Source organism: Candoia aspera, chromosome 3 (genome assembly GCF_035149785.1).
Source record: "Candoia aspera isolate rCanAsp1 chromosome 3, rCanAsp1.hap2, whole genome shotgun sequence".
NCBI classification, from domain to species: Eukaryota; Metazoa; Chordata; class Lepidosauria; order Squamata; family Boidae; genus Candoia; species Candoia aspera.
The window spans coordinates 164,963,991-164,980,445 of record NC_086155.1 but is presented as its reverse complement, the minus strand read 5'-3'; positions in this window follow the sequence as shown (position 1 = coordinate 164,980,445).

Sequence of the window (16,455 nt, the reverse complement as noted above, 5' to 3'; positions counted from 1 at the left end):
AAAGATTTGAAATTCACACTGTGTTATAATCTCAAAGAAATTATTTATAAAATGATGTACCATTGCTATTTGCCACTGGAAAAATTGTCCAAAATGTATAAAGGTATTTTGAATGCATGTTGGAAATGTGAAAAATGAGGGGTTTTTTTTTATCATGCTTGGTGGACATGTAAAAAAGCTAAAAAAAAAAAACCTGCATTCAAATACATACATTATTTCAAAAGATCTTAAAGACTAATATGCAATTGAAACCAGAGATATTTCTTTTGAGACTGATGGACAAAGATTTGGAAAAAACTCATGGAACTTGGTTTCTATATATGATAACAGCAGCAAGACTTTTATATGTACAACGGTGGAAAGATTTGGCACTAACTACAATGGAAGAATGGATGGTGAAGTTGATGGAACTGGCTGAGATGGTGAAATTGACAGTTTTGATTAGAGAAAAGACACTGATTAATTTTAATGCTGATTGGAAGCCCCTTCTGGACTTTTTACGTGAAACAGGAAAAAAAATGAAATAATGATATATGGATTTGATGATTAGAAATAATAGTAAACAATAGAAAAAAATGAAAGGTATGTTGTAAACTTAGAGTAAGAGCTTGATGTAAATTTATATTTAGATCTGCTGTAAAAGAAAGTTCTTTTTCTTTCTTTTCTGCACTTTTGACTTTGTTTTCTTTTTCATCCTTTACTTTTTTCTCTCCTCTATTTTCTATCTCAATTATTAGTTCTTGTTAGATTTTATTTCTTTATTTTAAAAATCTAATGAAGTTATTTAAAAAAAAATAAACTTCACAAGATGATACTGACTATTCTACTACTACTAATCAAAATGCTCTATAAATTCAAATATTTCCTTGACTGATAATGTGATCACAAAATATATCTGTACTTATCCAATCCATATAATCTGAATATAGGATTGCACTGTTAATGTTTTTTTCTTGCAAATGCATCATGGGAAATAAATTGATATTATTTATTATTTATAAACTACAAAGATTGTCTATGTAAGAGAGATTTTTAGTAAATAATGATGACAGATCAGCTTATTTTAAGCTCTGTCACTTTACCATGTGTTCTCTCAAAATTCTACTGTGTCCTTTTCGTATTTCCAAAACATATTTTTAAAAAACTACAATAGAATAAACTTTTTTTTTCAGTTTTAACAGATAACCCAAGAGCCATTTTAAATACTTTTCAATCTAGAAAGCTTTTCTGATGCCAAAATAATTCCATACCCAATGAGTAGGGAGGAGGCCAACAGGTGAAGAAAGATTTTTTTCAGCAACAATTTTAGGAGCTATCCCACAAGAGCAGATACTAATCTTTGGGATGGTTACAGAACTTAAAAACGTGCATAGCAAAATGTGTCCAATTATCATAACTATAATGTATGCTTTGGCCTTATATAATGAAACTTTACATGTTTTGCATATACGAAGACACCTAGCTCTTTATATGGTCTTTTAAAATGCTGACTGGTCACTTCCCCATTGTAGGATATTCTGACATGTGTACTAATTTATTTACTTTGTTTTGCTTGTACATGACTTGTCTACTTCGAGATCATGGAGAAGAGCCTTTTATTTATCCTTACATACCCACATCTTCTACTTCCTCAGAAGTAGAATTCAAATGTCATCACATAAACTATCATAATCCTGGCCTGTTTGATAAAAAGTAGCTATGAGGGTCATAGTCATGTTTTCAGTAGATGCCATTCTAATGGAGCCTTTCACTATTGCCTTCCATTGGTGGACAAAACTAAAATACTATTTTGCTAAAACAAATAAAATATAAAAGTAAATTAAATATAAGGACAAAAGTTTATTGCAACAACAAAAATGATAATCTCTTGAATGATTTTCCTTCCCCATGCTCCTAGCTCAGAGATTCAAGAAGCTGATCAAATCCAGTCCAACTTACCAGGCCCTGGACACATGTGTGGGGTATAAAAATCATTTTGTAAGGTATCTGCTCATGCCTTAATGTCCCCTATATTATTAGATGCATGCATATAACATTTAGAACCTACAAGGGCACATATTCCTCCTTTACTAGCTAAGACATAATCTAATGTCATTCTGTTTTAAAGTGTCAGCTGATAGATTCCTTTAGTCTCTATCTCTATGTCCAGTAGGGCCTCCCCAGTTCCACTGAATAATATTTTCACTATTTATTTATTTCTAAAATGTTTAAACTGCTGAACTTCAAAACGACTCTCAGCGGCTTCACAAGATTAAAAACATAGCATCGTACATAAGATATTATATAAAGAACACAAATGGCATATGGGGGAACCATCATACAGATTCTGGCATTATTAAGATGTACGAGGCCTCCAATACTTTGTGTCAATAGTGTCAATAGTGCCTTATCTCATATCAGATGCCTGGAATGGAGAGTGTCCCACTGATTTCTAATGAATCCAGGAACTTTTTTTTTTTTTGGAGCACTTAGATGTATAGCTTAAGGCTGGCAATATAACACTGGCCAGACCAGCCAAAGGACAGCGATTCATATGCTCAGGTCTGCTAGTGTCCTGCTAAGGCCACAGTTCCACTTAGGCCAAATGCATCTTGGGACGGAACATTCTTTGCAGCATAAAAGACCACTGTATATGATGTCTAGGAAAGGCAACAGTGACTACCTTCATTTCCTCATTTTCTGAGAATTGGAGACTTCCTAGGATAGCCAAGTTGCTTCCCAAACACTGTGACCCATCAGAGGGGTCTGATACAATTTTCATTAAGTTCATCATCCATCCTGCCATTGTGTTCATCTGAAAATACTGTTACCTAAAAAAATTTCTATGCCATTATTAGCAAGATAATATTTCCCTTTTCTGTTAACCACTTTGAGATAAGATGAATTACATATGTGCAGGTCTGTCTAAATGGTATTGACTTCAAATTTTAAAGATGTTGTTTTTCAGTACATAATTAACTCTTTCTACTGAACTGAACTTCCTGGATGATAAACACAAGAAAACCACAAATCAATTTGAAATGCCTTTGCCATGGTGATACTAATGGTGTTAACAAAATGTATACCTCTGTCTGTAAGGGACCGATTCCTTTACCAGCTTCTTGGCCACAGTGACACATCAGCTCTCCCACAAGTGTAAGCCTCAGGCTATCTGCTAAACCTACACACTATAACAAGAAAATAGTTATAACCTTGGGCAGGTGTCATTTCAATAAAACCCATTTGAACATCAAGAAAGATCCTTCTGCCAAAGGGAGGGACAAGGGGTGGGGGCATACAGGCTTGTAGGCATTCAAGGCAGCTGCAATTTCATGTCACATTCTCCCTTTGGCCACGTGTCCATTAGAATGGACTAAGCGAGCCATAGGAAAGACAAAGGAGCAACCAGGCCATCATAAAGAGCCTTAATTGTTCTATGAAGCCAATGAAAAGCCTACCTGAAACCAGTCCTTCCAGGGGAGGTCCAATTTCTGAGCAGGCAACAAAGAAGTTAAAAAAGACTCTGTGTAGAAATGTCAGGACATTGGAGTAGAGGACGTTTTGCACAGAATCAGCAAGTTCATTGCAAAACAAGAATGGCCTTTTACTTCAGTCGCAGCAACAGCAGAGGGCAGAATAGCATCAAGTGGAAACCAAGTGAGCATTCTGAATCTGAGAAGATGTGAGAAACCCATGGTTTCATTAAAATTGGCCATCGTCATGTACAGTGCTAAAACAATAACGGCTGTCAGTATAAATATTAACAGAGGCTACAAGACAAGCTCAAATCACATTGTGTAACTTGGCAACTTAAGGAGAGGCAGAAGGAGGCAAACACAGTCAACACATTCAGAAGGAGTACATATTGCATATCTGGAAACATGTTTTCCATCAGGGGTATGGTTAGAAAGCTCATCAATATAAAATCCCAAATCAGCATTTGCAATGGGAATTTCCTGAATATCAGGGCAAGGGAAAAGTTCAGTACCAGTTAAAAGAAGATAATAATGATGGTTTGTTTGTTTGTTTTTTCCCCAGGAGGAGACAGATATAAAAGGGAGGAGGGGTAAAGGGAAGAAACATGTGTACAATAACATTTGAATAATTCAGGAATACCTCTTCCAATTTGCTCAGCTATGTGGGAGTCCTTCAGCAAAGGATCGTTACCTTGTCGTGGTGCTGGAGCTTGAGCACCTCAGTGATGCCATGAGCTAAACCATGAAGGGCCACCCAAGACGGGAAGGTCATGACAGAGAGGTCAGACTAAATGCGATCCCTGTGGAAGGTAATGGCAACCCACCCCAGTATTCTTGCCGTGAAAACTAAATGGATCAGTGTGGTCAGTGAGCTAGAGCCAGACATCCTGAAGAGTGAGGTTGAGTGGGCCTTAAGAAGCATTGCTAATAGCAAGGCAGCAGGAGACAACGGCATCCCAGCTGAACTGTTCAAAATCTTGCAAGATGATGCTGTCAAGGTAATGCATGCTATATGCCAGCAAATTTGGAAAACACAAGAATGGCCATCAGATTGGAAAAAATCAACTTATATCCCCATACCAAAAAAGGGAAACACTAAAGAATGTTCAAACTATCGAACAGTGGCACTCATTTCACATGCCAGTAAGGTAATGCTCAAGATCCTGCAAGGTAGACTTCAGCAGTTCATGGAGCGAGAATTGCCAGATGTACAAGCTGGGTTTAGAAAAGGCAGAGGAACTAGGGACCAAATTGCCAATATCCGCTGGATCATGGAAAAAGCCAGGGAGTTTCAGAAAAACATCTATTTCTGTTTTATTGACTATTCTAAAGCCTTTGACATAACAAATTGTGGCAAGTTCTTAGTGGTATGGGGATACCAAGTCATCTTATATGCCTCCTGAAGAATCTGTATAACGACCAGGTAGCGACAGTAAGAACAGACCACGGAACAACGGACTGGTTTAAGATTGGGAAAGGAGTACGGCAGGGCTGTATACTCTCACCCTACCTATTCAACTTGTACTCAGAACACATCATGTGACATGCTGGGCTTGAGGAATCCAAGGCTGGAGTTAAAATCACTGGAAGAAACATTAACAATCTCAGATATGCAGATGATACCACTTTGATGGCTGAAAGTGAAGAGGAACTGAGGAGCCTTATGATGAAGGTGAAAGAAGAAAGTGCAAAAGCTGGCTTGCAGCTAAACCTCAAAAAAACCAAGATTATGGCAACCAGCTTGATTGATAACTGGCAAATAGAGGGAGAAAATGTAGAAGCAGTGAAAGACTTTGTATTTCTAGGGGCGAAGATTACTGCAGATGCTGACTGCAGCCAGGAAATCAGAAGACGCTTAATCCTTGGGAGAAGAGCAATGACCAATCTTGATAAAACAGTTAAGAGCAGAGACATCACACTGACAACAAAGGCCTGCATAGTTAAAGCAATGGTGTTCCCCGTAGTAACATATGGCCGCGAGAGCTGGACCATAAAGAAGGCTGAGAGAAGGAAGATAGATGCTTTTGAACTGTGGTGTTGGAGGAAAATTCTGAGAGTGCCTTGGACTGCAAGAAGATCAAATCAGTCCATCCTCCAGGAAATAAAGCCAGACTGCTCACTTGAGGGAACGATATTAAAGGCCAAACTGAAATACTTTGGCCACATAATGAGAAGACAGGACAGCCTGGAGAAGATGTTGATGCTAGGGAGAGTGGAAGGCAAAAGGAAGAGGGGCCGACCAAGGGCAAGGTGGATGGATGATATTCTAGAGGTGACAGACTTGTCCCTGGGGGAGCTGGGGGTGTTGACGATGGACAGGAAGCTCTGGCGTGGGCTGGTCCATGAAGTCACGAAGAGTCAGAAGCGACTAAACGAATAAACAAAATGGGGGAGTCAAGGGCATGGCAAAGCAATGATGCAGGAAGGCCACCTCTGCAGGGGGAATAGATACAGGGAGAGCATACCCCATAAGAAACTCAGTGGATTTGTTAGTTTAAAAGGACAGGAGCTTCAACAGCACAGAGACAGCACAGGAATGCAGCTGCAACTGGCTCTACCTTGTAATTGTAGTATGTCACTGGATAAAGATGGTCACCATGGACAAGCTTACCAGAGGCTATACCATTGTGTTTGTAGCAAAACAAGGTAAAGGATAAAGAAGGAGGCCAATGCCTGCCTCAGTTGACAACAGACTTGGATTGCAGTACAAGGATAAGAGGCATCTATTTGAAGAAGAGACTGAAAGAGTTGAACTTGAGAAGCAAAGTTGGTAATTCAGGGACAACAAAATTCTGCCATGCTGATAAATTTTTTTTTAATTTCTAGGAGTTTGTAATTGCAAAAATTTGCACCCACTCAGAAACAATTGATACTCATCTGGAGAAATCAGATGACCAAATTCAGAACTTGACACTAACAAGTTGCTACTTCTACAGATTAGCTCCATGTCCATGATCTGCTAAGTGGAGGGAAGGGAAAATAGAATCCTCAGCACAAGCATCTTCACCACCTGCTCCCAGGAAAAACTCATCAATATAATATGAAATTGCAGTTTTACATGAAAGCAGCATGGAATGCAGATATATGTAGTGTGGGACTCCCTTTGCAGCCTTGAAGGATTCTTGTCTAGGTGAGTTGTTCAGTATTAAAGGTAAAAGCAAAAAGTTATTGTAAATTGCGGTGAACAATACTGAAAAGAAAGCAGAACACAGGTCTATGGTTGTAAAGCAGAAAGCCATAGGAGGAACACCATTCAAAATAATAACTGAATTTGGAAAAGCAGGAAAATTGGGTTGAATAACAGCACTGATATATCTTAGATCTTGAACCAGATGGTATTGGACTGAAGCCCCCTCCTTCTGGTGTGGCTTTTTTATCAGAAGTGAGCATCAAAATACCTTGTTGTTTTAGTTTGCTGATGATGGGTTGGAGTCTTTTAATAAGGCATTTAGTCAGTGGATATTGAGGAAGAAGTGCACCAGGTTTTAAAGTGACAACTGGTCCCACTGATTTCCTAGAAAACTATGTTCATTTTCAGAGGCTGATGGTAGACAGGCATGTAGTAACTCAGTGGACAAAACAAGAAAAAGGGAGGAAAGGGAAAGCATATTGGAGGTCAGAGCAAGAGCTGAAATATAGTGTTGTGCTGGGATCTGTAAATACATGCACCCAAGCTTACCATGTAAATGCCTTCCACCAAAATTTATAGGTGTCAGTACCCAAAAGGAAAGTGTGCTCCTCAGACAGAGGGCAGATTTCAGTACTCAGTGCATTGGTAACTTAATGACAGATAGGATAATTACCATTACCCACAACAGTTTCTAAGATGCCACTAAGACGGGCACCTGGACAGAAGAAACAGACAAGGCATAAACTAAGGCTCTAGTGTCCACCAAAAAAAGAGCTTCATCATTTACTAAGAGTGAAACAGAGGCAGCAGAATCAAGGAGTAAGAGGGTCTTCCAAGGCAGTTATATTGGGAAAGTTCCTTCTGTGCTTCTAAGCAGTTTTAAGGAGGCTGACAAAATTCTGGGGGCACTGGGCTTTCCAGTATCCCATTTGTCCACACTGAATGTAAGCTTGTAGAATGTGGCTGCCAGCTTTTGAAGTTAAAGTGGGAACCACACTCTTGTCCTTTGACAGAAGGGGGAAATTCTAAATGAACACGAACTTCCACAGTTGTTGAAGGATTTGAAGTGCCATGAGGATTACTTAATTAATTAACTAATGTTTTCCAATTGCATAGTGCAATGAATAGCAACACTCAGCATTTCATCAGGAATTTGGGATTTCCCAATTAACTTTGATGAGTTTAGCTTGAGTGGAAACTTCCAGGATGAGCTGTTGGAATCAAATGATAATCTTTCTTTGTATCAACCACCTGTTTCATTTCTCATTAGTTTCCTGCAGATTCCTTATTTGAAACCTTCGTTTCTTTTGCATGTTTTTTCTCCCCACAGATAATGTCGCCAAATGTCTTTATCTACTTTCCTATACTCCAAAAATCCTTTAAGATGCACAATCATATCCATATCAAAAATTCTGTCATCAGAGAATTGCCTGGATGAAACTTTGTTCATCCATCCTTTAAGTATATTTATTTATTTATTTATTAATCAAATTTATCGCCACCCATCTCCCAAAAGGGACTCTGGGCAGTTTACAATAAAACATGGATAAAAATATAAAACTGTAAAACACTATAATACACAATAAAATAAATATGATAAAAACCCCAATGCCTGGAAGTTCTCTGTGATTTGCAAGCAGAGCAGGGTCCTTCTAAGAAACTAACCATTCCCAGGAATGGCTACTCTCTCTCCTGCCCCAGGCATAATTACAGAACCAGGTCTTTAGCTCCTTCCTAAAGTCCAGGAGGGAGGGAGCCGGTCTCACTTCCGGGGGAAGGATATTCCAAAGGGCAGGTGCTATTGCAGAGAAGGCCCACCTCCTGGACCCCGCCAGATGGAATTCTCTTGCAGATGGGGTCCGTAGCATGCCTTCTCTGCACGACCGGGTGGGACGGGTTGATGTGATGGGGAGGAGACGGTCCCTTAGGTAACCTGGACCCGTGCCATGTAAGGCTTTAAAGGTGATAACCAATGCCTTGAATTGGACCCAGAAGCATACTGGCAACCAATGAAGCTTGCAGAGCAATAGGGTGACATGTGTTGATCTTGGGAAACCCAAGATTGCCCGTGCGGCTGCATTTTGCAACAGCTGTAGCTTCCGGATACTCTTCAAGGGTAGCCCCATGTAGAGCACATTGCAATAGTCTCTATGGGAGATAACCAGGGCATGAGTGACCGTTCTCAGGGCCTCTCGCTCCAGGAAGGGGCATAACTGGTGCACAACACAAAGTTGCACAAAGGCCCTCCTAGCCACTGCTGTCACCTGCTCTTCAAGCAGGAGCCGTAAGTCCAGGAGGACCCTCAAGTTACGCACTGGGTCTGTCTGGGGCAGTGCAATCCCATCCAGAACTAAAGATGGCAATTTCCCAGAAATCGAGGAGCCATTAATCCACAGCCACTCCATCTTCTCCAGGTTCAGCCACAGCCTGTTATCCCCAATCCAGCCCCCCCACAGCCCCCAGGCACTCAGAAAGGGTGGCCACAGCATCACTTACTTCACCCGGGATGGAGATGTATAATTGGGTATCATCCTCATATTGATGATAACTCACCCCGTAGTGATGGATGATCTCACCCAGTGGTTTCATGTAGATGTTAAAAAGGAGTGGAGAGAGTACTGAACCCTGTGGCACCCCACAAAGTAGGGGCCACAGGCCAGATCTCTTGCTCCCTATCAACACTGACTAGGACCAACCCTGGAGGAAGGAGGTGAACCAGCACTGCCCACCCCCAACTCCCTAAGTCGGTCCAGAAGGATACCATGGTCGATGGTATCAAAAGCCATATATATATATAACATTATGGCTTAACATTATGAGATCTATACATATTTTGCAAATGTTGGGCTGGATTCCCCTTTGAAAATCTGGTGCCATCTGACTCCATTTTTTTTTTTTTTTGGCATTTTTGTTTCCCACATTTAAAAACAATGCTGACTGGTCACTTCTCCTTCCCAGAATATCCTGAAAAGTGCACTAATTTATTACCTTGGTTTCCTTGTACATGAGCTGCCTGTTTAGAGATAATGGAGAAGGACTTTTAGTGATGAAAGCCAAGGAGACAGTGAAAAGAAATAGGACTATGATTAACAACAAAGAAGATGAAACTAATGTCACCGGGTTCGGCTTTAGAACTGACAGTGAAGATGTGGAAGTGGTGGGTAGCTCCTGCCTTTAAGGATCTACATCAACAGTAAAGGACCCAGCAGTTAAGAAATACACTGCAACTAGCACTTGAGTCAGGATGCAATGAAGAAAAAGATATTCAGATGCTATGATGTATCTATAACTACAAAGATCAGAATTGTGTGGCAGTTGTGTAACACTCAATGGAAGTTAGATTTTGAAGAAGCAGAATAGACAGAGTATTAACACTTTTGAACTTTGGTGTTGGAGTAGCCTTCTGAGAATACCATGGACAGCCAAGGGGGTGGGGGGTGGGGACAAATGGATCATCAAACCAACCAACCAACCAACCAAGACTCAAATCCTCATATTTTAACACATTATGTCTGAACAAATAAAAAATTCCCTACAAGCTTCCCCATGGTCTAAGGCATGAAGACTTAATTTTCTTCTCACTTTGAAATATGGACCAAACAATTGACTGTTACATTCAAAAAGGCTTTAGAAGAAACTAATGTATATCAGGAAGAGGACTGCAGTCCACAAAAGCTTATGTGATAATGAATTCGTTAGTCTTTTATCTGTTAAAAGATTTTTTTCCAAGCAAACAAATTAGCATAGGAAGATAGCTGTTTCTCAGAACTTTATTACATTTTGGGTATTTTCCAAAAATAGCTAATTATTAACTAAGATAGTAATTTGCAAATTTCAGCGCCCTCCTGTCTAACATATGGAGACAATACCTATTGCTGCTGTATGAAATTGTAGGTTTAACTATATAAGCTGAATTTGCTAAACAAACTCTAAATAAGAGACACTCATTCCAGATTCCAATTAAACTAAGTTAGTGGACCATAGAGAAAAAAGTACAAATCAAAAGAAAATTTTGAAGTGTGTTTGTGTATATGTACACACACACACATGTAGGGGAAATAGGTAAATATGTGCAAGCCAGATTGTTCATTACAAGATAAAATATTAAGTAATAATTGTCTGAAGAATGCTACATATAAAAAATAAGAATTTCCTTCTAGAATTTTTAAAAAGGTAAAAATGACGGAAAACTAAGCCATCTGGTGAAACATTTGTTGCATCAGAATTCAGGCTTTCATGATTGCTGCCTATCAGCTTTAGAAAACTACATTTGAAAGAACAGATGAACAATTTTTTATATATATATTATGAATAACATTTCATATTATATAAACAAATTTCCAGTCCTTTGTAAAATTAATGTCTGCAAGGGTTATTCCATATTTAATAAAGTCACATCTTCTTTACTGATCTGAGTTAGAATAACTTCTTTAACCTTTTTCTGGATAAGCTTTCCTAGTCTATTATTCTATTATTCTGTAGAAGATTGCCATGGAAGATCTACACATATCTCAACTTTCTACACCTTACAGATTTGCTCATGTGGATCAAGTAAGTTGCATATTGAAATCCTATCCCAGTACATCTAACCTTATGGCCTTGAGGTCTGAGAACCCTTATGTCACTTTAATAGATGCATTAATTTACTGTAAGAAACTGTCCATGTTTAACCTTTTTTCTTCTCTTTGAACTTACTCTGAATTTGCTAGTCAGTAATTCTTCCCATAGTGACTAGTCATCAAACTGTCTACTCCAAATATGCTAAATGGTGTAAGACATAGAGGCCTAATACTAGTCACAGATGTGGATTTCCCATAGAGGAGGAATCCTGCATGTCAGTGAGAGAAGGTCAAATATCACTTGCCCAATTTATATTCCTGAATAAGTGGCATCTGAATTCCTAAAATTAGAGGAGGGGGAGGACTTACACAGTTTTTGACCAGAGTTGTGTACAAATGGCTTCTGAAGATTATCTCTTCTGATTCTGGATACAAAAATCCTATACAGCCTCCTCGCCATGCTGATTGGTCTTATTCTTCTCCAGACCTGCTTTTGTTCAGTCATTTCTTAATTTGGACCATGCCAGCTGCAGTTGCCTAGTCTTGCCTGTTTCATGAGAGATGGGTGCCTTGGAAGCCTCCAGCAAGGTAAGGAATATTGAAACAGGTGTTGGTTCTTTCCAGCTAGGGGAAGGTATTTGGATCCCATAAAGTAGGAAGGTCCACACAATCACTGTTGCTTTTTCAGATGTGTAAAAGAGACAGAAGTAGTTTATGTACAAATAGTATATTCCAGGATGGAAAACTGAGAATAAAACTCAGGAGAGGACAACTGGTGATCCTCCAGATGTTGTTGTATCACTACTCTCAGCACCATAGCTATTCTTGAAAGGTGCTGGAGGTTATAATTTGGAAACATCTAGAGAGCTACAGGTTGTCCATTTCCAATGAACATTTCTCAAATTGCATTGCTATGAATAGAATATTAACTTTTCAGTAGAAAAAGAAGTCCAAGAAGTCGGTTGCTATTTTACATTCATAACTTTCCGATAAAAAGAAATAGCTCCCTTTAAAGAAAAATGAGGATATGTAGGTATGCTGCTGCATGTTAAAAGGAAGCTTTACATATTCATCAGCTGATTCTACTTATGAAGCTATTTTCAGTCTCCTCTTTCTTCTAAAACAATGACATTGTCTTAATCTATTTCTCTTCCTCCTGATCATCTGAGGATCAATACTTAATTTATTTTTTAATATTTCACACAAATACCTCAACATTACTCCTGCTTAGTTATCTAAAGTGTATATACTCTGGCTTCTCTTCAGATCATATAAATCTTTTGCCTATAATCTAAAGTGTAAAAAAGAATCAACTGAAGTTTCTAACAGCCTTTCAAGTAAGAAGTAGTATATAGAAGAGAAGAATTTTATTAATAGTTGTTCAGGTCCTCTGGCAATTGTTACAACAGAGTTTGCAGTTTTCCTTTATTCCATGCTTCTGTGTAGAGCTCCTGTGAGAAGAATGTAATGAAACTCATTGTCCACACAGTCTTCATAAGAGGCCGTCTACATTCACATCCCAGTATCCAAAATAAATGATATTTATGCATTACCTTTTAAAAATGCCACTCCTCTTCCTCTGAGCCTCAGGACATTTCTTTAATTTGTATGCCACTGGACAACATAATACTTTGAATTGATTACAGCAAATAATTATGAATAACCAACAGAATTTAACTACAAAACAACAAAGTAAAGAGAAAAACTATAAACATGACTAAATGAGTTGAATGAACCATAACATCTATAGTTGAAGCTGAAAAGGTCCCAAGACTGTGGTGCAAGAGATAGGCTCTCTGGAAAGAGTATTTTAGAATTTAGAAGCTACTACCAAGTGGCATCCAGGTAGCCACTTCCCGGTAGCTTATTAACAAGGTGAGAGGTAAGAAAAAACTATGTTCTGGTTAAGAATTAGGAGGAAAAATGAATCACAGAGTGCTGATAATTGATTTTGAGTATTTTGTTGTGCAAATCACATGGACATTCCAGGAAGTGTCAAGGTAGAAGCCTGTGTTCTCTGCAGAACCTAGTACTGCTGTAAGATGCTCAGTCGTCAAGAACATACTCAATTGGCTTCCTCCTAGAGCTAGGGTTGTGCAGTGTTTTGGATTTAAATGCAAAAAGGTGTTTTGCAGCAGTGAGGGATAGTAATGTAGCACCTGTCTGCAATTTTTCTTTTTCCATTTTGATTTGGTTTTACTTCTGTGTTTTGTTTTGCACTGACGGTTTTACTGTGTACGGCATGCAGAATCACTTTTTGTGAGATGGGTTGCCCTCCGCAGGTCCCACATAATCTCAGGAGAAATGCTTTTGGTTTAAAGAGTTGCAGATAGGTGCCACATCTGTACCCTTTCACACCCTGAAGTACTCTTTTGGCCTTAAATCCAAAGCAGTACACAGTACCAATAGAGAAATGATTTGAAACTGGAAAATTCTAAAGTATATGGAAAACCTCCATTGGCAGAAGCGATTTGATGTTTCAGTAGCAGTAGTGGTTCACCTCGACAGGAGAATGATGAGGTCAGAAGGAATGGAGCCAGTGCTCTCACTCTCCCCCAAACACTTTCAGAGGACTTGAAAATGGAATGTTATAGTAGGAAGAGTCAAATACTACTGACAGAACAACATATAAAAAGCTCAGTGTTGCTACCTGATTTATGTATGTTTGGAGAATAAATACAACAGATAATTTCTCCTTCCAGACCTGTCAGTCTGGCAAATTTCATAGGCATTAAGTTTCAGAGGGACGGAAAAAAGGCATGTTACTTCACCTATCTTCTCTTTTTAGTATCTCTTGTCAAAAGTGCTTCAGCACGATTTTAGCTGCCCAACTCTTATTGACTTTAATGACAGAAGGATGGCTAAAATCTTATTGACTAACATAAAAATTTACCCCATGTAGCAGAATTATATCTGCTTAGTTTACTGGCAAACATAAGTTGTTATTAGTGTCACTTCACCAGAGCCAGAGCAGCAGATAAAAAGCAAGATGAATTTGACTTTCCTTTGTGTGTCATGGCAAAATTGGACAGCAGGTTTCTAATCCAGAGTTGTTACTGAAGGCAATGATTAGTGATGGACAAATCTAAATAGCTAGGCACTTTGGTCCAATTGCTAGTTATTCAGAAGTTCAGCTGTTAATTTTAACCTCACTCAAATGTAACTGGACTCCTGGTGCCTGCAAAATTAGGGGGTGATACTCTAAAATTGGTCATGTTAGCAGACTATTAGCCCATCCTTTTATTGGTTAGAGTAAAAAACAATTGGAAAGATTAACTTTTTTTTTCCTTTCAGGGAGAAGAAAATAAAGGAGAATTGTAATTCTCATAGTTACAGTTCGATAAATCGAAAGTAGTTAAATACATAACCAATACTTTTGCCTGCCCCGATCTCAAATTAAGAGATTACAGAGACAGGCAGCCAAATGTTAGCAGAAAAGGTGAGATAAATGCTAATGTTTTTGTTGCAGTTACATTCACAACTTTCTCTAGGTCAGGGCAACGATTAGCAAGATGTCCAGAGTGGTATCCTCACTCCATATCAACTTTGCCTTTGGCAGCAACTTCTCTCCCTAACCACCACACAGAGGGAAAGATCTGCTTCTCTTGCATCCATTGCTTTTTATTAATTCATTCTCATAACTAGGGAAGGAAGAAGTTAGGAAAAACTCTCCATTAAGTCTCCCCTTTACTAGCTTATTCTCAGAGTGGCATAAGCTATTTTCTCTGGGGGACAATACTCCAGAGAGTATTATATACAATACGCCAGAGTGGGCAGATAGGTAGGGATTTTGTTCACATTTCAATGCAAAGTGTTGAAACTTCCCTTTTTCAGACTAATAACTGTTCAAAATCTGCACTTTTCCAAATTATACATAGTCATGGATTATTTTTTTTTAAAAATCATCAAGGAAATATTCATAATCCATAAAAATGCACTACATGATGGGGAATTGATTTGCAAAAATTGCTGATCTCTGGCAAAACTGCAACTTGTTTGGTGTATCAAAATACATGCACATCTTATTACAAACTTTAAAAAATGCTCAAATTTAACAAACCAAACTTAGACACCCCTCCCCCAAAATAGGAAATGGACATATTCACCTATCCTAGTGAGGGGTCAGAGATCCGGCTTGGAAGCTCTTGAGTTGGGTTTGGTTTCCTCTTTTGGTTTCCTAATGTACTGCTTTTACTTGAGAAGTACCATTTTCTTACTGAAATATCTAAAATAGGAAAAATAAAATGGGATCTGTAACTTGGCCCCATTCATCCTGATGCACTATATATTTGCATCTCTTCCAATCACAGTCTGCTTCCTTGATGATCAATTGCTCCTCACTGGCCATGGGCATTTATCCAGAAATCCCTGATATCTATGATAGCCAACTGGATTTGTACTTTGTTGCTAAGCCATAATACTAGATACAACTGATCAGAAGTGTATGGCTATTCATGTCATGATCTGGATGATTATTTGCTTTATGCTTCTTTTTGCTTTGAGGAAATTTGGTACAGTGAGAGGGAAAAGATCTCTATAAATATCACATGAGGGTCAATTTGAAATTAACAGAGATGGAACACTATGAATAGGAAGCGATAACATAACTGAGCTTATCAAAATCTATTTCTTGAGCTACTGCTTCAATTTAATGAGCATACTAACATTTCAGCAACCATTATATACTGAAAAAAGTTTCCAATAATTAAGGATAATTGGCAATAGAAATAAAATGAACAGATGATAATGACTGTGCCGTCATCTTTAGCAGCCTGCTCTTTCAGCCTTTACTGGATATAACAGCAGAAGGAAAAGATTTTAAGTGGCAATCCAAACTGGTCAACTGTATCTTGATTGTTATGCACCTAAATTTTTATATTCTATGTCTCTGCCTGCCTTTTCTTACACTGTGCTAGTTTTCCTTAGAATGCCCAAAGCATAATATTCCAGGGTTAATTACTAGCCAAATTAACTCTATTTAACATTTATACTGTGTCACATTCTAAGTTCCTATTAGCTTTTTCTCTTATGCCATCAAACATAAACCAAAGTAATTTTCAACTCCTGATGTAACTTGTTACAATATGCCATTTTCTTTTAGGTTTTAGATTACCACGATTTTTTCTGTAACACTGCCATTAAATGCACCAGATTTTTTTTGGGTGGAGGAGGATTTTTTCCAGATCTGCTGAGGATTTTTGTGATGTATTGAAAGATTGGTATATAAGTATTCAGCCCTGCTTTCATCAGTAAAATAAAATATAGAGGAATATAACAGTTATTCAGGCATATTTCTTTAGACATTGGCACA